The sequence below is a fragment of the Gymnodraco acuticeps genome, unplaced genomic scaffold (genome assembly GCF_902827175.1).
Source record: "Gymnodraco acuticeps unplaced genomic scaffold, fGymAcu1.1, whole genome shotgun sequence".
Classification (NCBI taxonomy): domain Eukaryota; kingdom Metazoa; phylum Chordata; class Actinopteri; order Perciformes; family Bathydraconidae; genus Gymnodraco; species Gymnodraco acuticeps.
The window spans coordinates 2813005-2834311 of NW_022990673.1; the positions used below are offsets into that span (position 1 = coordinate 2813005).

General features: G+C 43.9%; 1 long non-coding RNA gene across 1 annotated transcript; it reads left to right on the top strand.

The window, feature by feature from the left end:
* Nucleotides 1–6513: 6513 nt before the first annotated feature.
* On the top strand, nt 6514–8881 carry LOC117555218. The gene is made up of 3 exons (XR_004570369.1): nt 6514–6788; nt 7552–7756; nt 8059–8881. It is a non-coding gene; the product is annotated as an uncharacterized LOC117555218 (long non-coding RNA).
* The last annotated feature ends 12426 nt before the right edge of the window (nt 8882–21307 follow it).

Consider the following 21307-nt stretch of genomic DNA (forward strand, 5'->3'; position numbering starts at 1 on the left):
AGTGTTTCGAGCAGGTGGTGAGTAATGACAAAGCAAGGGGTGAGAAGGTGGCTTATGTGTTGGATAAGGAGATATTAGTGCGCCAATGGTCCCTCACTGCTACTGCTGAAGCTGACTGGAGTGGAGTGCATCAAGTAGTCGTGCCGGTGCCATACCGTCAACATGTGCTATCTGTAGAGCATGAAAGTCAATGGTCGGGACACTTGGGCGTGACAAAAACCTATCTCATAATTCTAAAGCATTTCTTTTGGCCCGGTTTAAAGAAAGATGTCTCTAGCTTCTGCCGCTGCTGTCATGTGTGCCAGGTTGTCGGTAAGCCTAATCAAAAAATTCCGCAGGCTCCGTTACATCCCATACCGGCTATAGGTGAGCCCTTTGACCGGGTGTTGATCAGTGGCGTTTTCTCCCGGAGGCCAAGGGAAGCCAGGCTTCCCCTGTTTTTTCGGATTGTAGTTATAATTTAAATAAATAAATACAAACACTTTGTTTTGTTTCGATAATTCTCCTTTGCTGTGTGTTGCTGCCGGCCCGGCTCTCCCCCATTCTCATTGAGTATTTTACAAAGAGTGAAACAAACAGCGCCCCTCTAGATGTTATGGTGAAACAGTAGATTGCACTCACTGTTGCGAGAGGAGGCCAGCCGAATCTAGCTTCCCTTGGTGAAAAAAAATGGAGGGATTGACCAATCAGATGAGGCCCACGTGATGCCCCTGCCAACCTGTGATTGGTCAGGGCCATGCCAAGGGAAGCTAGCCGCCTCTTGCTTCCCTTCAGAGGCGGCTGGCGGCTGGCGATTTGATTGGACACTGCCATCCAATCAAATCACATCAACATCAGTTTTAATACTGTAACTGTCATCACCGCCGTTAGAAATTATCAAGCAAATGAAGCATTATGGAGGGTGGAGATTTGGCGTACTTAATCAAACATAACTTTACTAAACTTCCGCTACAGCAGCAACTAAAAATTAAATCAGATGACAGGCAAATGCCCGCACTCGAGCTGTGTGTACGCAGAGGAAAAAGGGAGAGAATCGGACGTTCAATGAGGACAATTATGTCCGCACGGAGTGGCTAACTGGAAGCGCTAAACTTCAGCGTCTAATTTGCTGGCCATGTCTTCTTTTTGACAAGGATTCGTGCTCCCTGAACAATCCTTGGGCAACTTCAGGATTCATCGACCTTGCCAGCCTGTCATGGGCAATTGAGAGGCACGGTAAATCCAAAAATCACATAGATTGTGTGATTGTCTGCATACATTAATAAGTAAAATGCTTAAATTAATAAGGAGAGAGTTTCAGCTGGAGAGTGCGTGCGGACCTGTCGGTTAGATAACAGGCGTGTGCAAGTCCTGCATCTGTGTGATACAAATGTGTGTAAAATGATACCGGGCGCTGTAATCACTCATCTGGTTACGTTATTGACCACCCCCCGACCCAAAAAATGGGCTTCCCCTACATTTTTCCCCACGCCACGCTACTGGTGTTGATAGACTGTGTTGGTCCTTTACCACGTACGAAAACAGGTCAACAGTATTTGCTCACCATAATGTGTACGTCGACTCGTTTTCCGGAAGCTATTCCGCTGCGTAGCATTACTTCCGCATCTGTAGTTAAGGCCTTGACGAAGTTCTTTTCTACATTTGGAATTCCGCGAGTAATCCAGAGTGACCAGGGGACAAACTTTAAATCCAAGTTGTTCAAACAGGTCTTACAAACACTGCAGGTTAAACATGTGATATCCAGTGCGTATCATCCCGAGTCGCAGGGGGCGTTAGAACGGTGGCATCAGACTTTAAAAAGCATGCTGCGAAAGTACTGTATGGAAACAGAGAAGAATTGGGATGAGGGAATTCCCTTCGTTTTGTTCGCAGCCCGTGAAGCTGTTCAGAAGTCATTAGGATTCAGTCCCGCGGAGCTCGTTTTCGGCCATACGCCCCGCGGGCCACTACAAATCTTACATGATGAGTTCCTTTCGGCTGATACAAACAAGAGACAGAAGTATTTGAATTTTATTTGACACCGAATTTATAGCATTGAAAATAATTACTTTGAAAATCATGTATCTGAATGTTTTTGCTCCGAATTTACCTATGTGAAATAAAAATGTAAAAATTCAAGTTAAAAAAATTCGAATGTTCAAATTCAGATCCCAAAAATTCAAGTGAAAAAAATTTGACGTCAAAAAATTCGGTGTATAAAATTCTATGTCCAAAATTGCGATGCAGCATCATCCGGGCTACTCAGACAGGATAAGCAATCGAGCCCTAATGCAATCAAACCGACTTATGGCCTATCAGAGCACGGCTTTGTCAGTCATGTGATCACAACAACCCGGGAGAAAAATGACGGAGAACAGCGGGGCTCGCCGCTCGGGTAAGTAATCAGTTTGCGCTCTTTATTTTACAAGTAGTGAGGGCTCGACAGCATTTGTATCCTACATTAGCTAAATGAGTGAAGTAGCCTTGTGCCTTGCTGTTAGCAAGCTCCGTAGTTATCATTAATTGAAGTGAATCACAACGTTACCGTGTCCTTTTGTGTGTGGTTGGGGGTTGGGGTGACGGTTTGCAAAGTAACGTAACGATCACTTCGGTTAGATAAGTAAAGTAGACCATGCTACACTATACGAAATACTCTCTTACAAACGCCCTGCATTTAAACATTGTAGAGGAAACTTCTGTGTAGCAATGCTGTAGAGTCACCGACTCAGGAAGGAGACACGGGAAGAGTCGGAGCTTTGATGTCAAACCACTGTGATTTATTTGGAGTTCCTGGCCAGAGTATTCACATCACAAGTCACGGTGAGACTGCACGGGTGGGTTGCCACGTCAATTCTGGAGAGCCTGTCTCTTGCTAGCCCATTTAACTGGTTCCACAGAGTCATCAACATGTTTTGATAAGATAGCTTTAGATAGTTTGGGCACACTAAGTTACCAGCTTCCGCCACTTATGGCCTTGCATATGTCATGCCCTGGAGTCCTCAGACACCAGAGAAGGAAGTGTCTCAGTGTACCCACAATACAGACCATCTGTGACCCAGTATTGACCGGTCACAGAATGGGAACAATAACATTATTGGCTGAAGCAGCCTGTGTCCTTAAAGGAGGTAAACAGACGTCAAGGTTTGTCCTGTATGTCACATCTTGGCGTCTATGATAATTATTTCCCTAACATACATGTTAATGTTACTTTAGTAAAAGTATGCTAGTATAATTAGGAAAGTGTTGTTAAAGTATTTAAAGTAGACACAAGTTATACTATTATATTATATCATTTGATTTATTGTTATTACCGATGCACGAGTTGACTTAACTGTTGTAGTTGGAACTCATTTTGAACAATGAGCTAACTAATTATTACTTTCATAATGGTGTAATGTGCTGACTATTTTCTACATTAATAGATGAAGGTCTGGTTTGTTCAAACTCTCAAAATAGTAGGATCAGAGCCCTAGAGACTCTAGGGCTCTGAGTAGGACATGCTGTCATAATTACCCAGAGTCCGAAGTGACACCTTTACAATGTTAAAGCTGTTAGATAAATGTAGTGACGTAAAAACTAAAGTATTCAAGATAGTGTAGTGGAAAAGAGATGTTTTTTTTGTTTTTTTTAATGTTACCAAAACAAAATCTCTTGTTTTGGACTGACAGTAATGATTCAAGAAATAGTAGATAAATAAATACACACACACATCAATGTGTTGTGGATGGAACACAACAAATGGTGCTCTTACCTGTGATGCCTCCTCCAAACATTATAACCAGACTGTATCATTCAAACTATAAGTAACAGTTCTAGCTACTTGACTTCAGACAAACAATTCAAAAGACAAAATCAACACAATTTATTGAAAGACCAATCTTTATTTCTCTCCTTTTGTTTGTGTTATTAAACCCTGTCAATCTAAAAAACTGAGCAACTCAACAGTTAACTTTATATTTCTTATTGTCCAAAGCATCTATTACAGTATTTGTTCCCCTCTCATATTCACAGGATGGATGATTAGAGACCTTGGGGGAGACCTCAGCTTTATGAACGTCCTGTCTGTTGGTTTGGCCAGAGAGGACTGAGGGTCTTTCTCTGCGAGGAGTCCTCCTCGCAGGGAAATACCCTGCAGGCCTGAGGGAGGAGGACCTGACCTGCACCAGCTGCATCTACAGAACTTAGCCCATGCTGGGCATAGCTGTTACCACCTGCACAGGCCTAGCCTGTCAATTAACAGATTAACATTTAGTGTAACTTATGTATATTATTTCGTTTTTATTTAAAGAAAAGGGTGATGGTTCATGCTTGATAACTTTTAGTTCACATTTCAATAAATTGTATTTGCACTCCTTTTGTCCGTTATTCTTACAAAAAATGTTAAATTACACATTCACATCTGACTGAAGATTGGCACCATTTATGACGTTGCAAACTCAACGGTACAAGGCACAAGTGATGTGAAGCTCAAAGTGAGGCAAATGCATTTGATCAGCTGACTTTTTTTTTTTGCCAAACTTTATAGGCCTGACAATAATCACACTATCTCTGAGGTGCAACGTAAAACACAAAACAACACAAATGAAGTTCTTGTTAGACTAGAAAACTATTCAGTGTGCAGGTCTTTGTGTTACAATACAAGTGTCTCTTAGTGTCCTGTACTGCCCTTAAATCTCATCACATCAGCTTTTCCTTTCCCTCTTGGATGTTCTTCTGGACCCTCAGAGAAAGAGAACATGGTGAAGCAGTCCTGTCTCTCAGGCATGTCCTTTCCTAACAGAAATATCAAAAAACATATTATTGCAGAGCAAGTGTGTTATTTAAGAAAGAGGTGTGTTTGTTTGTTCATAAATATAATGATTTTCTTATTTGAATGTGTTTTTTAAATCCAACAGTGTACTACAAAGATAATCAGGTTATGAATAAACCGTTCTAAATTCATCAACATTGAAATAAATGTATTATTAAAATAATATTTAACTGTTACCAAAACTTAGTGCAACTGTAGAAGCTTGCTATGTCCGGTTGTCTCACTGAAAGACAAAGGGTCGCAGTTCTCACTATGTTCAATAATATTTGCCTTAAATACATTGAAATGTGAAAGTTGAACAAAAAAGTGATGTTGCTTGGTCAAATGTAAATGTAACCTTTTGCTAAGAAAGTACACTCAACATCACTGATGTGTAGGTGATCTAGTATTCAGTCATGTTTAATGGCATGTATATCAGTGTATTAGAGTCATTACTTTGTGCATTATTTGCAAAGTATGAAAAAGGTGTACCTTGGAATCCGTGCTGAAGTTCTCTGCTGTTAGGAGTCCAGATCTGTCTCTCCTCCTCTGGTCCAGCCTGTCTGGATCACCTTAAGGAGACTTTGAACAAACAGATGTAAAGTTACATGCGTGGCTTACAGACTTCTTTACATGCAAACTACTTTTTATCTTCTTTTAAAAACAGGTCATAATCTTATTGTTATACTTAAGAAATTGCTGGATATCACAGTCCTTATACTGTATCAGTTTTATTGAGTATTATTGTGTAGGTCCTTTTTATTTTACTGTTACTTTGGTTGAGGTTTTCATGAGTCAGTCAAATTAATTTGTTTTCATGCCATATTCATATGTATCACACACGTAAGGGTAAGACACAAACCTATTTAACAAATGCAATGCAATGGATAAGCTTAATTTCCACTGAAGTCACAGATAACGTCATATCTAATATTTAAACAAATCATTTCCTTGTCACTAAAGCATTGACTACGCTATTCATCGTCCTTAAATGCAGGAATTAAGTTACATGTTCCGTTGTACAGCCACGATAAGGCTGTTTCTCAAGTGTGATGATAATACAATTAAAAGAGGCATTGGTAATAATATTAAAACAACAATGTTTGGGTCGTTCGTCGGATAGGCGGTTAGCTGCAATAAATAACTCCAGTTCAACAAACCATATTACAATATCTAAGGGAGCGTTATTTCTGGACCATCTTGAAATGTGACGTTCATATTTTAAAGATACACACATTTCATTGTGAGGTTGATTTACTATACACTAAGCCTCTCTTCAACAATACGTTGACGTTAGCTAGTCTATTTTATGCTATAGTAGAGCATAGCGAATTTAAATGAACCTTAACAATGCATACAGTAACCTAACTAGCAAACTAGCTATCAAACGTACAGGGATGACCTTATTTTAGCAACCTCGCACAGAAGCCTTTTGGTATACAGTAGCATCCCACTTAAAGGGCCCATTGCATGCTTTTACGGTTATTACCCGTCTCCTTGTGTGTTATGAAGGTGTCCATGCATGTAAACAGTCTGCAAAGTCAAAACCCCTCAAAGTACACCCTGTAGGAAGTAAAACTCTAACACAGAAAAGACCTCCCCCAAAAGCCTCGTTGGAGATTTCTCAGTTTCCATTGTTTACTTCCTGCCCCGCGTGACGTAGCTGCATCGCGTGACGTCACTTCCTCTGCCAGCCGACCATATTAAGTGTCGTAAAACCTGCTTCTTTTCAAAGCTCTATCCAGTCATGTCGCGGAGGGTCTGTTGCCTTTATTGTGTGGAGAAATCCACAATGTTTGCAGTACCGAAGGCAGAACCACGACGAAGTCAGTGGTTGACATTCCTTTGTAACACTGTTCCAGCTGATTTACCAGCCGGTACTGTTGTGTGTGCGCGGCATTTCACGGACCAAAGCTTTAAAAACTTAACAATGTTTAGCTTCGGACTTGCAAAGCTGATATTGGAGGACGATGCTGTTCCTACTTTGTTTGGACCAGCGGGAGATTCGGGTACACAACCTGTAAGTATTCATTGTGGTTTGTGTATTTATTCTGTTTAAAACAAACAATGTATCTACCACGACTGTGTAAATGCTATGCTATGCTATGCTACCGAGGTAAACACGAGGGCTAACGAGCATTCCCAGACCTCAACACCGATGTGAGCACATGGCCTTACATGTATCTCATAGCAGGAGAATGTCTGCAAACACACACGAAATACTCATAGACAGTATACTCCGGGTGATTTAACCGTACGGTCAGTAATTACAGTTGCCGTTCGTGTATTCTACCGAGCTACCATTAATAAGCTAAGCTAGAAGCTCTAACCTAGAGATGTTATGAAAAACATTGTTTTCATGCCAGCTACAATGAATGACCGAACGTAGCAGACTAACTGTATAATATTGCAATTGTAAGATGTTCTTGCTAAGCGTAGACTAGCTGTTAAACTGCATATTAGCTGGCAAGCTAACTGTGTTGATTACTGATAGATAATCATAGCTGGAGAATTTCGTCTGCAAACACACACGAAATACTTAGACAGTAGCTATACTCTGGCTGATTTAACGTACGGTCAGTCGCCAAACATAATTACATTGAAGTTGGTGGTCCTAGCAGCTATGCTACTGAGCTACAAAGAGTCTGAAATATTACGCTACATGGGAAAAGGTAGCAGACTATCTGTAGAACATTGTAATTGTAAAAGTGTTGCTTTTATGAAATTGACTGTTTTCCTCGCATACAAAATTATTGTATGAATACTATGTGTATCTTTCTTAGAGTACATCACAGCAGGAACACAATACCCACCGCTCCAGTACAGTCGGATGTCAAACAGACCGTCCACAGACTGTTTGTGTGGGAACTCAGAGGGTTGAGACACGGTCTGTGGGAACACAGACAGTGGAATCTAAAGTGTCCGCCATTTCTGTTGCTACACAGTTGGCCCGGGGAACACTGAAATCGGCACACGTGAGAAGCAAAGGTAGACTATAACACTGACAAATCAGATACATTACCTTAATTGTGCTTTTATTACATGTACAGCACTTGGGCTCGACCAAAAATCGTTTTTAAATGTGCTCTATAAATAAAACCTTATTTGATATTATTGTATATCACAGAAATACTGTTATGTTGACTACAAGAAATACAGTGCTGTTTGTAGTTTGTACATTTTTCATGAATTAATCTGTCAGATGTACACAAGTTGTTGGCCTTTTACAATGTATTAGTGTCTTATCTAATGTACATAGTATTTATGCACTTTTCCCTTTTTATTAACAGGCATCCAGCCCACGGTGTCTTTCAAAAGTGTTGGCACTAAAACTTCCACCTACACAGAAATCCCCTTGTCCTCCACACCAATAAAGGGCCCAGGATTGGGACCTCGCAAGAGATACAAGATACAATGAACAATAAAAGTATTACATTAAATACAAAAGTGAATAACAATAACAAATTATTTATACAATGCTTTCTTTTTCAGTCTATGTGGATGAGCTGACGAGGCTTGTGTTTCACAAAGTCTTTCTGGACCCTACACCCTTTGTGGACGAGCTGAAACGAATCCACGTCCCAGAGGACCTGTCAACTCAATTTGACAGGCCCCCCAAGGAGGAAATGATTGTCAGCCGTTTCTCCCGTTTCCCCCCAAAGGAGGTCGAAATCCTACATATTGTCCAGCCAGATCTGGAAACTCCTGGCGGATCCGGAGCACAACACACGACGGAATCACCACTCTGATGCCTCGCCCTAAATATCCCCAGCACCAGCTTACAAAGCTGCGATACGCAAGATATCGAAAACGCCTATCAGGAGAGGAATGGATGATGTACAGTGTATAAATATACATTCACACATTTTGTACATTTGTAAAAATAAAGTTTGATGGAAATACTTAGTAGCCTTTCTTTCCTGAATTATTTGCTCCTATAACATATCATTCATAAATAGCAAATCATGATTTTATTTTTCATCAAACGGTAGTAGTTTATTACAGGTAACAATAACTTACTCTTCTTCCGTTGTATTTGTCAAAGGTCCGAAACTGTATTTATAAATATTGTGGAGATTCTGCAGGGTGTATGGGTTCAAGCAGTTAGGCTCTAGTCCTGGGTGGTCAATCATGCAGTTAATGGGTTCTGGAACTTGCAGCATGCGTGTTACAACCTATGAAGGTAAGATGTGTTACAAAACACGTTTAGCAATTAAACCAACTATGGGAAAGGTTTACAAAATAAACATTCAATTACTAAGGAAGTAATAAAAGTGCATATAGTCTATTGACTTGAAAAACATGTATACTGTATATCTTGGTATATGTGTGCTACTGTTGGTGTTTTCAGCTAGCTGCCGACATAATGTAACTAAGCTAGGCTACCTTTCTTATGCTATTGCAGCACACGTTTTCGCCGTCACTTGGCATCAAAGCGCAGTTTCCACAACGGCACCTAAATAACAACAGTTGTAGGTACATCTGATGACATCTGAAATGTAAGACATATACTAGATAAAAACGTACCACAATGACACTGTTTGGTCTGCTCTAGTGAACGGCGAGGCAAGACTCGCGATTTGGTCTATTCTAGGATCGAACGGAGGTTTGAAATTGTATGCTCCGTACGCCATTGTATGCTATATGTAAGCTATCTATTTATCTATATAACTCTCTATCGATTCTCAAATCTAGTATTGCTATGTTGCTAAGTACCCGCTAAACCACTTTACGGCAGATGTCAACAGGGGCAGAGCCTCTCTGGTGGTTGACTAATCAGAACAGAGTGTCAGAGCTGACCAATCGGAGCACACTGGACGCACAGGAGGGTGGGGGCAGGAACTCCATCGAGCCGTTTAGCACAGGGAGTGAAAACTATAGGTTACTTACGTAACCCCAGTTCTCAGAGTAACATGAAGTGAGATGTCTCACTATGGGATGCGCCTCATCGCGGAGCAAACAGAAGCATCAATCTCATTACACCAATCCTGATTGGCTGGTGATCTTGATGTCAGCGTCAGGGAATTCACCCCCTATAAGTAGCTTGCGCCACGACGCATACGTCATTCAAAATAAGCACCTCTTCTCGCTTCACCATAGCAAGGAGGGCCGTCTGGTGAGACATCTCACTTCATGTTACTCTGAGAACTGGGGTTACGTAAGTAACCTATAGTTTTCATTCATAACACTCCGTTCGATGTCTCACTATGGGAAATTGTAGCTCCCGTATTGTCCGACGAGCTTATCTCGAAAATCACCAAACCAACCAGAACTTAACAGGTAGAGCTCTGACTCAACCAGGTGCCCAGCACTGCTTGAGTCACACTGGGAGCAGAACGTCCAGCCTGTTAAGAGGCGGACAAAAGTGAGCGGCGAGGACCAGCTCGCCGCTGCACCAATGTCTTGGATGGGAGACATCCTGGACAGAGCCTAGGATGCTGACACCCAGACCCTGAGTCGAAAGAGCTCGCGGACCCGAGGGTGCCTGCGAACTCTGACTTGTATGAGCCCCAAAGCAATTGCTTCCACAAACCAGTGGGAGAGCCGTTGCTTAGTAACAGGCTTGCCCTTATAAGGGTTAGCCCAGGACACAAGGGGTTGGTCATTATGACGAAGCACCCTTGATCTGTCCCTGTACGTGCGTAAAGCACGGGCTGGACACGGCAAATCCGGCCGCTGTTCCCCGGAGGAATACAGTGGCGGGGAGGATGCCTCAATGTCAAATGTGGTACCTGAACCAACCGCCTTAAGATAAAGGTAGGGTTGGGCTTCAACCACACTCTGTTTGCCCTGGGGCGAACTGAGTGCATGAAGACTGTACAGATAGTGCATGAGTGCCACTGGCTCGCTTGGCAGCTGCCAGGGTCAGCTTCATGTCACACTGTATTCAGATTGTACCACTCACGGGCCAGGCCCATAGAGCCAAGCGCTCTGGGTGTGGGTGAAAGATCGCCCCCCCCCCCGCTTGGGACAGTATGTCCCTGCGTAGTGGGAGCTGCCATGGCTGCCCGCACAGCAGCTGATATATCTTCGCTAGCCAGTGCATAGCTGGCCAGTGCGGAGCTATCAGGATAAGTGTGTGGCGTTGCTCTCTCACTCTGGCCAGAGTTGGGGGTATCAGAGCCAGGGGTGGGAACGCGTACAGAAGGCCCGGGGGCCAATCGGGCGCGAGTGCATCCACGCTTAACGGTGCATTTAGATCGTGCATCGAAAAGAACAGCTGACACTGAGCGTTGTCTTTCGATGCGAACAGATCCACCGCGGCTCTGCCGTAACGCACCCACAGCTGGCTCACAATCCTTGGATGTAGAGTCCAGTCTGCATGAAGTGGTATACCTCTGGACAGTAGATCTGCCCCGAGGTTCATCACTCCCGGTACGTGCGTCGCTCTCAGAGAGAGGAGACGTCTACCGCTCCATAGGATCAGTTTGCGCGCCAGTGTGTGTAACTGGAGAGAACGCAAACCCCCTTGGCGGTTAATATACGATATTGTGATCGTATTGTCTGTCCTCACGAGGACGTGATGTCCCCTGAGGAAAGGCAGAAAGCGTTTTAGGGTGAGAAACACCGCTAAAAGCTCCAGGTAATTTATGTGCGCCCACTGGAGGTCTCTGCTCCAGAGACCCCTCACCGGGCGACCTTCATAAATACCTCCCCGACCTGTCAGACATGCGTCCGTGGTGACCACTTTCCGTGAAAGGACAGCCCCCATAGGCACACCTCGTACTAGAAAAGTCGGGAGCAGCCAGTGGCGCAGTGCCATTACGCATTTCACAGTAACCATCACTCTCGGGTTTAGTTTTAGGGCGGCCACCCAGTGCGGAAACTCCCTCATGTGTAAGCGTCCCAGTCGTACGACCAGGATGGCTGACGCCATGAGCCCCAGCAATCACAGGCATGATCTGAAGAGAACATGTTTGCGCAGCTGGAAAAGAGCGAGACAAGCTCTGAAAGCTTTCACTCTTTCCGCTGACAAGCGAGCTGAAAAGGGCACCGAGTTCAGGTGTAAACCCAGGAAGAGTATAGTCTGCGCGGGGCACAACATGCTCTTCTCTGTGTTTATTATGAAACCCAGGTTGAGCAGGTGCTTTACGAGGACATTTGTCTGCGTAACAGCCTCCTGCTCCGACTGTGCGAGAAGCAGCAAGTCGTCCAGGTAGGTCGCCAGGCGAATACCCTGTTGTCTTAACGGGGCTATCGCGGCTTCCGTACATCGTACAAACACCCTTGGACTGAGAGACAGACCGAAGGGGATTACTCTGTATTCATAACAGATCCCCTGAAATGCGAATCTCAGATATTTCCTGTGTGGGTAATATACTGGGATGTGAAAATACGCATCTTTCAGGTCGACTGATGTAAACCAGTCGTCTTGTCGCACGAGCCGCAGCAGAGATGTGTGAGTGAGCATTCTGAACTTATATCTTTTTAGATATTTGTTCAGAGCCCTCAAATCAAGTATTGGCCGAATTCCGTTCCCTCCCCGTTTGGGAACGAGGAAGTACTTGGAATAGAAGCCGCCCTGACTCTGCTCGGCGGGTACAATAGATATAGCCCTCTTTTCTAGGAGTGAGAGAATCTCTCTCTCCAGAATATGGGCTGACTCTCCTCGGGCCTGCGAATGCAGAATGCCCGAGAAGCGAGGGGGGGTGACGGTGACTTGGAGTCTGTAGCTCCGTGTAACTGTCTTGAGAAACCCAAGCAGATGTCGTGAGCATCTCCCGCTGTATGCTCCTTCGAGCCATTTGAGATGTCACGTCTCTTCCCCTCTGAGTCTCTATTTGTTGTGTTATGGGGCCCTCCAGTGTCTGAGCACTGTGGTGCCCCATTTCGACAATCCCCACCGACACAGCGCATGCGCGTGGCGGTGGTGCCCTTACGGCTCCAGCCGGCACTGCGCATGCGCGTGACGGTGGTGCCTTCACAACACCAGCCGGCACTGCGCATGCGCGTGACGGTGGTGCCTTCACAGCTCCAGCCGGCACTGCGCATGCACGTGACGGTGGTGCCTTTACAGCTCCAGCCGGCACTGCGCATGCGCGTGACGGTGGTGCCTTTACAGCTCCAGCCGGCACTGCGCATGTGCGTGACGGTGGTGCCTTCACGACCCCAGCCGGCACTGCGCATGCGCGTGACGGTGGTGCCTTTACAGCTCCAGCCGGCACTGCGCATGTGCGTGACGGTGGTGCCTTCACGACCCCAGCCGGCACTGCGCATGCGCGTGACGGTGGTGCCTTTACAGCTCCAGCCGGCACTGCGCATGCGCGTGACGGTGGTGCCTTCACAGACCCGTCAATTGTCCGCCCTTTGAGAGAGGCCGTAGCTGCTCTCAGAAGGGGAACAGTTGACGGACTGTTTATTGTTTTTATTGTTTTTCCTTTTCATTTTTTCGAGCTGCGCCCTTGGCTCGAAGGCTGGATGCGTCAGCGGAAAATGTTTTATGACAGAAAAATCAATAAGTGTGTGACATGTGTTTACGCGGACTTGAGGATGGTGTTGAGGCATCTCTCGAGGCGGCGGGAACACATTTAGAGCTGGGGAACCGTAGACTTCCAGCTCTGTCACAGAGGGGAGAAGGAGGGGCTGTCACGCCGCTCGCTTCTTCTTCCTCGACTGCTGGCCGAAATTCTGGGTTGGCTGCGCCTGGGCTGCAGCCGGAACCGGAGATTTTCTAGGCCAGCTCGCCCTCGTCCCCTGCCTGGGCTGGGGACTCGGGGCGGACTGCGACCTCTGCGTTTTCGGTATTTTGAACCGAGCAGGGTTCGGAGCAACTTGGACGAAGGGCTGCCGCTGCGAAGGCAGCGGCTGGGCCCTTCGAGGGAGGCAGAGGGCCTCGTCCTCCTTCTTTTTCGACTTGCATCTCCTCTGCATGGAGGCAAGAGCGGAGCCGAAAATCCCCTCGGGAACGATGGGCATGTCAAGCACATCCTCCTTTTCCCGGTCTGGGAGGTTGGTGAGGTTGAGCCATCTAGCTCTTTCCTGCACCACCATGATCCCCATTGTTTTGCCCGTGGCCTGGACGGCGCAGCGTTGGACACGGAGACAAATGTCTGTGACCGCGGCCAACTCATCCAGAACGGCCGGTCCAGGATTACTCAACATATCCTCACAGAGCTCCGCTTGGTATGCGGTTAGCAGTGAGGAAACGTTCAGAGCCCTGGCGGACAACGCTGCGGCTCTGTAGGACCGTTCAGTCATGGTCGACTGGAAACGGTCCACCTTCGCTGGCAGCGTGGGGTTCCTGCTTGGTGACGGGCCCATCCTCGGTAGGAGGTGGGCTGCCACCAGCAGTTCCATTGGCGGTATGCGGTGCAGGCCGAGCCTCTGCGGGCGAGACCATGGTGAGGTCTCGCTGGGAGCTCCCGCCTAGTGAGGCGTGGGGCTCCGTTCCCGCGTCTCTTGCCGCCACCGGGTCCCGGCCTTACACGGCGTGGGATCCCGGTTCCGCAGCTGCCGCTATTAGTGAGCCCCAGACCGACACAGTGAGGGGCTCAGTCTCTGCGGCGGACGCCCCCGTGTCTTGATTGCCAAACGGCGAATCAGTGGACATGAGGGAGTCCTGTTCCAACAAGCTAGCTTGGTGTGCTAGCCGTCGGTGGAGGCTCTTTCGGGTGAAGCGGGCACAATGCCCGCACGAGCCGGGGTTGTCGATAGCCTCCTGGGCGTGCTCCAGCCCGAGGCAGGACGAGCAGACATGGTGTGAGTCTGTGCCTGCTATCTTCAACCCGCAGCCGCATGACCGAGCCTCCGAGTCCCTGACTCCTCTGGTGTGAGGGGGAGAGGCGTCCATCTTGTTCGCCTCGTGGCGTGGAGAGGACCCGCTCGTAACAGGTACGTCGTTGAGAGAAAAAGTGTTACCAACCCGTCCTTAATCCGGAGAAAAAGGGACAGTGTGGGTCCTTTGTTCTCAAAGAATATTGACTGGTGTATCAATATACTTCTAATCTTTTTCTCCTCCGTGAGAGAGAAAAAGAAAAGCGTCCTCGCTACCGTGGTGTCGGTAGTAAGGGGAAGCTAGCTAGCAACAGGTGCGTAGCTAGCTTGAGAAAAAATCAAAACCTTACCTTACTTTCCGGGGAAAGAAACGGCGAGGTCGATTTTAATACTAACTGGCGTTAGTATTACCGTCTTCTTGCGAAGCAGAAGGAGTAGCCGGCGAGCGCCCGTCGACCGAAATAGTTATATTTGGGTTCAGTCTGTGGACCGTTAAGCTTGTCCGGCTACTATAGAGATGTGCTCTGAAGCGAGAAGAGGTGTTTGAATGACGCATGCGTCGTGGCGCAAGCTACTTATAGGGGGTGAATTCCCTGACGCTGACGTCAAGATCACCAGCCAATCTGGATTGGCGTAATGAGATTGATGCTTCTGTTTGCTCCGCGATGAGGCGCATCCCATAGTGAGACATCGAACGGAGTGTTATGAATGAGAACTCATAAGAGATAATGTATGAGAAACCAATCTGAGTTTGGAAAATTGCACAGTATTTTTCTATTGTAATATCCCTCAACAATGGTATTATGATCATTAGAAAGGACCATGCAATGGGCCCTTTAATGTTTTACACTCTTGGATGCTACGCATAGCATTGTTAGCACAGATGGAGCTACGATTGCTCAAATGCTAACCCAACTCTAAACATTCATTAACGTTAGCTTAATAAAAACACCAGTAACATAACATAAAGTACGCAGGGTTGACTTACCGAAGAAACTGCATTCATGGACGGTCTGTTTCAACCGCAGATAAATCCTATATTTGCATGACGAATAGTCCACCAGGAACCAACACAACAAACACGGTCGAGTTCAAGTAGGGTTCTCCTCATGAGCTGAGCCGCTGTAGCATCACGGAGCTAACGGAGCTAGCAGAGAGGAGCTAGGAGCAGCAGTCCCGTTGTCATGAAGGGGGAATCTAACTATATACAGAATATGTTTTTGTGGATCCAGGCTAGAAACATGTTCATTTTCTGATGTTAAATTGGACATTTTAACATAGGGTCTACGGGAATTGCTCCCATCTGCATCCATCGCATACAGTTTGCAGCATTGGGCTTCACCGCACTGTCCCGGGGTTTGCCGCTTGGCTCTGATAGGCCAGAAGTCGGTTTGATTGCATTCGGACTCGATTGCTTATCCTGTCTGAGTAGCCCGGATGATGTTGCATCGCAATTGTTTACGTCGAATTGTATACACCGATTTTTTTTGACATCGAATTTTAAACACCGAAATATTTGACGTCGAATTTTTTTCACTTGAATTTTTGGGATCTGAATTTGAACATTCGAATTTTTTTAACTTGAATTTTTACATTTTTATTTCACATAGGTAAATTCGGAGCAAAACAAATTCAGATACATGATTTTCAAAGTAATTATTTTCAATGCTATAAATTCGGTGTCTGATCAAATTCAAATACTTCTGTCTCTTGTTTGCTTCCATACGTACCTCTCCTCTGTGACAATGTTTAAACTTTAAACTGTCAGCCCCGGACGCGGAGATTCTGAAGATGGACATTAGACATTTTGTTAATAAAAAAGACGGCAATTCTCAATTGGTGGCTCACACAACAACCCCAGAGCCACCACCTGAGCCAGGTGAACAAGGTATGTACCTGTCAGTAAACTTACAAGTTATGCGAACATGTACGCAAAGCATAAATTACAGCTACGTTGACGTTACTTTGAATCGCGCGGGTAAGCTAAACCGTTAGCAAGTAGCTATAGCTAGCCAGATATATTAAATAAACACTTTGTCATACAATATAAATGTTGTGTTTTTTAGCGTTACTTGGTGATTTCAAAGAAAGCTCTCTGGGAAATGTTGATTTACTGTCAGTGTTCGACATGAAGCTAGAAGCTACCTTACAGTAAGTAGTACACAACGCTGAAGTTGGCTTCCGATTCAGAGCATCCGATTCGGCAGTTAAGGGGAAAGTTAAGCGACATTTAATTTACAGCGCTGAGCGAACAATCCTCCGTGTTTGAACCATAGACTGAGAGACAAGAGAGATTTCAGTGCTTTTTTCGCATCCTGACCACATTAGACCAGGCCCTGATCTAAAACCACTAGACCTAGACTCATCAAATCTGGACTGGATTATCCCACGGAGGCTAAAGATTCTTTATAACACAGTTTGAGATTTGTGAAACCTTAATTCTATCTGTGAAAATACAAACAAGGGAGATTTCAGTGCTTTTTTTACATGTAGACCACATCAGACCAGGTCCTGATCTAAAACCACTAGACCTACACTCATCAAATCTGGACTGGATTATCCCAGAGAGTCTAAAGATTCTTTATAACACAGTTTGAGATTTGTGAAACCTTAATTATATTTGTGAAAATAGAAACAAGGGAGATTTCAGTGCTTTTTTTTTTACATGTAGACCACATTAGACCAGGTCCTGAACTAAAACCACTAGACCTACACTCATCAAATCTGGACTGGATTATCCCACGGAGGCTAAAGATTCCTTATAACCCAGTTTGAGATTTGTGAAACCTTTATTCTATTTGTGAAAATACAAACAAGGGAGATTTCAGTGCTTTTTTCGCATCCTGACCACATTAGACCAGGTCCTGATCTAAAACCACTAGACCTACACTCATCAAATCTGGACTGGATTATCCAAGAGAGTCTAAATATTCTTTATAACACAGTTTCAGATTTGTGAAACCTTAATTATATTTGTGAAAATAGAAACAAGGGAGATTTCAGTGCTTTTTTTTTTTACATGTAGACCACGTTAGACCAGGTCCTGAACTAAAACCACTAGACCTACACTCATCAAATCTGGACTGGATTATCCCACGGAGGCTAAAGATTCCTTATAACCCAGTTTGAGATTTGTGAAACCTTTATTCTATTTGTGAAAATACAAACAAGGGAGATTTCAGTGCTTTTTTCGCATCCTGACCACATTAGACCAGGTCCTGATCTAAAACCACTAGACCTACACTCATCAAATCTGGACTGGATTATCCAAGAGAGTCTAAAGATTCTTTATAACACAGTTTCAGATTTGTGAAACCTTAATTCTATTTGTGAAAATACAAAAAGGGAGATTTCAGTGCTTTTTTCAGATGTAGACCACATTAGACCAGGTCCTGATCTAAAACCACTAGACCTACACTCATCAAATCTGGATTGGATTATCCCACGGAGGCTAACGATTCTTTACAAGATTAGAAAATAACACTTTGGTAACAATGGTATGAGAAAGTTGGTTCATTGTAATCCTGTCTTCTCTCTCAGAAAAATAATTGCTATTCATATTTTGCTTTAGGACAAAGCAGCGGAAGCTGTTCAAAGTGGATGAAAGACTGAAGGTTAGCCTTTTTCTTTATCTCATGAACCTGAATTCCTTTAACATCTCTTTCATTTGTTTGTTTGCTATGAAACAGTATTTAAGATACGAAAACTTTGTAGCTAAAGAATTATCACCTAAATGAGGAGCATACACTTATCTTTATTTATTTATTCATTTGTTTAACAGGGACAGTGCACATTAATTAACATTCCTGTAAATGTGCCAGAGTTAGCCAAGAGGCTATTTTTCATCTGTTGTCCCTGGACAGATTTTATAAGTGAACCTAAAACAAATTTCATTTAAACAAGGCAAGGCAAGGCAATTATTTATATAGCACTTTTCAACACAAGGCAATTCAAAGTGCTTTACAAAAAATGAAAGACATTAAGAAAATGGCATCTAAAATCAGTCATTAAAAATAAAAGCTAATAAAATAAACATTAAAAGAAAAAATACATGGATAAAAGTTACAGTGCAGTCTAAGATATGAATAGTTCAATTAAACATTAAAAGAAAAAGTACATGGATAAAAGTTACAGTGCAGTCTAAGATATTAATAGTTCAATTAAAAGCAGCGACAAAAAGAAGTCTTCAGCCTGGATTTAAAAGTAGTCAGAGTTGCAGCGGACCTGCAGGTTTCTGGGAGTTTGCTCCAGATATTTGGAGCATAATAACTGAACGCTGCTTTACCATGTTTAGTTCTGACTCTGGAGACAGAAAGCTGACCAGTCCCTGAAGACCTGAGAGATCTGGATGGTTCATAATTTAGCAGGAGGTCAGAAATGTATTTTGGGCCTAAACCATTCAAGTGCTTTATAAACCAGCAGCAGTATTTTGAAATCTATTCTTTGACACACAGGAAGCCAGTGTAAAAACTTCAGAACAGGAGTGATGTGATCCACTTTCTTAGTGTTAGTGAGGACTCGAGCAGCGGCGTTCTGAATCAGCTGCAGCTTCCTAATATATTTTTTAGTGAGACCTGTGAAGACACCATTGCAGTAGTCGAGTCTACTGAAGATAAAAGCATGGACAAGTTTTCCAAATCCTGCTGTGACATTAGTCTTTTAATCCTAGATATATTCTTTAGGTGATAGTAGGCTGATTTAGTAAATACAATCAAATTAAAACATGCAACATACATTACTGGAATACTTAAATAAATAAAAAGACAGAACAATAAAACAAAACAAAAGAACATGTTGTGACGACCCCTCCCCCCTTCTGCCTGTCTGTGCTCCCTGCCTTGCTGTCCTCTGGCAGGTACTGGGAGTGTCGTCCTGTTTGTGCCCTGCTTGCCCAGCTGGGAGGTTAACTTTCTGATCCTGATCCTGGCCTGCTGCAGCAACCTCAGCCTTCCACCTGTGTTTGTATTTTCACAAATAGAATAAAGATTAAAGAATCTTTAGCCTCCGTGGGATAATCCAGTCCAGATTTGATGAGTGTAGGTCTAGTGGTTTTAGATCAGGACCTGGTCTAATGTGGTCTACATCTAAAAAAAAAAAAAGCACTGAAATCTCCCTTTTTTGTATTTTCACAAATAGAATTAAGGTTTCACAAATCTCAAACTGTTTTTATAAAAGAATCTTTAGACCCTCTGGGATAATCCAGTCCAGATTTGATGAGTCTAGGTCTAGTGGTTTTAGATCAGGACCTGGTCTAATGTGGTGAAGATGCGAAAAAAGCACTGAAATCTCCCTTGACAAATTTGTGTATCTTGAAATTCATTTATTTGACAGAGCTGGAAACTGATTGACTTAAAATACTTGTTTGTCTTTACCTACACAGTCATCACAGATGAGCCAAACAGAGTAGAGGATGAAGAAAGGAGAACAGGAGAAAGGGACACATAAGAAGGAGATACAACAGTTAAGAACAACAATGAACAGGAACATCAGAACAGACAGGGAACAGACAGTGCGCGGAGAAAAAAAAAGAAAAGTTTTAACAACATGTTTATTTATTGACTTTTCATTCCTGTATAATCATTTTGAGCAAAGATGGCACTGTTTGTCAGAGCTCGTTGAGTTGAGGTGACATGCAACAACATTAACATTAACCTTTCTGTTGGTCGCTTGTTAGCAGACCCTTCACGCGATGGCAGAGCGAACAGGTACAGGCAGGGACCATAATGATAGCCCTATAGTTTAAATCTACTACCCACACATGAACATATGGAAATGGGTTACTATTTAAAAAAATTAATGTATTTATAAATGTATTTAGGAACCTATCCATGTGATTTTTAGTGGGGGTCAACCTCAAATCCTCTAGGGGGGTCCAGGGGCATGCCCCCCCGGTAAGATTTTATTTTGGAGTTAAATGCATCAATCTGGTGCATTTTGAGGGGAAAATAAAGAGACTATCTATGGAAACACCTATATTAAACAGAACTGTATACATTTCAATAATCATAAAATCATGGCCATAACCAATAACATGAAACTTGTTTATTAATTTATTTTTGGTTAATTTATAGTTGTGAGTGTGTCTGTGCTCCTGAATCAGCCTCTCCTGTCTCCCTCCTCTCCCCCCTGCTCCTCTGTGAGGCAGCAGCAAAGACTAGTTTTCTCTCAACAAGTTTTAAAAGTGTATCTTACCTTTTTTCACCTAGTTAACTTTATTTATTTATTCATGCATATTTTACTAATCACATTTCATTTAGCTGACGCTTTTATCCAAAGCGACTTATAATGACCGATTACAGGGACATTCTCTCTGGAGTAACTAAGGGCTAAGTGCCTTACTCAAGGGCACACTGGTGGTGGTGTTCCTGGCGGGATTTGAACTCACAGCCTTCCGATCTTCAGCCCACTTCACTATCCATTAGACCAGTGTTTCTCAAACTTTTTCATACCAAGGACCACTTAACCAATAAAAAAACACTCGCGGACCACCTAACTCCACAAATATCCAAAAACACATCGTTTTTTACAAATCGCCTGAAAATGGTACTAACAAGTGGCAACATGTGTGATGAAGGTGTTTATCTGGGCTATATCATGCAATCAAGAGTTAAACTGAAGCTCGCTCCATTGCGGAGATATTCCCGCGAGAGTGCGGAAAACTCAAATTAATTAATTAATTTCAAATGTGAAATTGTACCAATATACTCACGGACCACTAGGGGGCGCTCACGGACCACCAGTGGTCCGCGGACCACACTTTGAGAAGCACTGCATTAGACCAATCACTACCCTATCAAATGGAAATATGTGTTTACATAAATGGTG